We start from the raw sequence: 2,529 nt of genomic DNA on the forward strand, positions 1-2,529 counted from the left end.
ACTCTTTCCTGCCTATGCAGGGGGTCAGACTCGATGATCTATTGAGGTCCCTTCCGACCCTAACATCTATGAATCTATGATTGGTGTGAATTTTTATACCTGTATCTGGATTCCTTGCATTCTTCCAACAAAGCAGTCTGGAATGTACTATGTATATATTTAGAAAAGAAAAAATCAGCACTGATATTTATAATGTTTAAAAGTAAAATAACAGTGCTCACAAAGCTTAATACATAAAGGTGTATACTCAAGGTAAGTACCTATTCAGCAATAGCAGTCATATGGGAGGTTAAATCCTTTCTTTCTGAAGACTGAGAAGTTGTACAAATGGAGAAAAACACTAAGCAAAAATATAACTCAGCTGAGACATCAAATGACCAAAGTGAAAAAATACAGAGCAGACAGGTTGTATAGGCCTGATTCCACTGTCACTGTATGACTACAGAGTAATAAAATAGGTATCCCCAGAATCATTTCAGATTTGCATTTGGGTAACTTACAGCAAAATTTGGCCCTGTGATTTTGCAAGTACATTTTATCATGATAATATTCAGCAGATGTAGTCATGTGCTCTACATATGTGCAAGGGTACTCTTATTAGAAAGTTTCTCACAGCCTTCAGTAGTCATTCAATCAAATCATTCCTTCAATTAATGATTAGTTAATGATTAATTTAATCATAGTAACAAAGTTGCCATTGCAAATTCTGAGACATTGAAGGTGATATTCACTTTTGTTCCAAGGATCGTTGGGCTCTCTGGGACATGGGCTGTTATTTTATTGTGTATTTGTACAACACTAACACATTTGTGCTGCACTTGGCTGTGGCCGTTAGATGAGAGATATTATCTTCAGTCACACACAGCTCCCATTTTGAAAGCTAAATATGGGGTGTGGGTATTAGCTAGACCATCTAGTCTTTTGAACAGGGGTAAATTTTATCCCTAATTTATTAAAAGCTTGGTTCTGCACTGTCATCAGAGTTCACAATGTACTAGATGTTTTGAGCTATGCACAGTACCTTCAGTTAAGCCAAATCTGACTCAGTAGGGCTGTCAGCCTCACCATAGCCAGGGAAACAGTCCATTTCCCAAAATGTTTTTTTGCAGTGGAAATTATAGGCACTAGGGAAGAGATGTTGGATGTGGAAGGGAGTCCAGCTTGCTAAGCCCTTTACATCCTTAGGAATTTCTCTTCCAAAAGCGTTTCCATCAAAATGTGAACATTGTGCTCTCAGGGCTGTAAAGTTTTGCATGCTGAAAATCCTCAGAACATAAAGGTGCTGAGCTGATAAAGTAGATGGCCACCTTCATTAGGTATCAAAGCACCCCGTAACCTAAAGTAAGGTTGGGAGATATAAACTCTGGATAACAGGAGTATGAATAAAAAAAGATTTAAATTGTCCAAGCTTTGCTGTATTTGAATTCACGCAGATATTTAGGTGCCACTGTGTATTACTACAAAATTGAAGCAGGCAGTCTTCCTAGACAGGGATAAAAATAAAACAAAAATAATTGAAACCTACTCATAGGGGAAAGTATGTATCACACTGCTAATATAACACCCCCTTATTTTTAGTCCTTGGAAACCAACAGGTCATTGGCTATTTTAGAGGTGACAATATCTTAAACCAACATCATGAAAAAGAATTAATAGGAACATCTGATTTTCCTTCCCTACATAATTCATTATTCTGTGTACCACTGCTGTGTAAGCTCTTGTTTGTCTCTCTCAACTGAACAGACCTGATCTTTTCACTCTCTTTGTATGGGATGTTTTCCCATGCTTCGCATCATTTCCTTTGCCTGTCTGAGCCCCTTTTATTTCCATCACATCTTTTTTTAAATAGAGTGACTATCACAGAGTGCAGTATTCTACCTGAGGGCATACCATTGATTTATGTAATGGCAGAATACTAGCTTGAGTCTGACGTGTTGCTTTAAATTACAGACTAGCGAACTCTTGCAGTCTGTTCTGATCAGCTTTGTCTAATACAGGGTGTATCTACACCGCAGTCACTGCTGTAACTACAATTTGCATAGATGTACCTGAGCTAACTTTCAACTACCCAGCCTGAGTATTGCTGGCCATTCAGTTGTGACAGCACAGAGCTCAGTGAAGGCTGGAAAATCCACACAAGGAACTAGGTAAATGTTTTGCCAATTAGCCTATGCCAAGCTCTGTGGTGTTGTGTCTACATCTCTCCTGCTGTCAAGTTAATTATTTTAAAGCTACTTTGGAGATGTCTCATAGCATATCCTCAGTCTGAACAACTGCTAAATATACCAAACCTACTTCCCCTGTGTCCCATAGTGGTTTTGTTGCCCTGTGGGGTCAGGCCAACTCTCAGGATCTCAATATTGCGCTGTTAGACAGGAGGGTGAGAGACAATTGCACATATACAAACACACAAATCAATTAGGTGCACACACACACACACACACACACACTACCAGCTCAGGCACATACACATCCAAACCAGCCTAGGCACATGCATACCTATCACCAATTCAAGCACATACACTATAT

This window comes from Alligator sinensis, unplaced genomic scaffold (assembly GCF_000455745.1).
Source record: "Alligator sinensis unplaced genomic scaffold, ASM45574v1 scaffold82_1, whole genome shotgun sequence".
NCBI classification, from domain to species: Eukaryota; Metazoa; Chordata; order Crocodylia; family Alligatoridae; genus Alligator; species Alligator sinensis.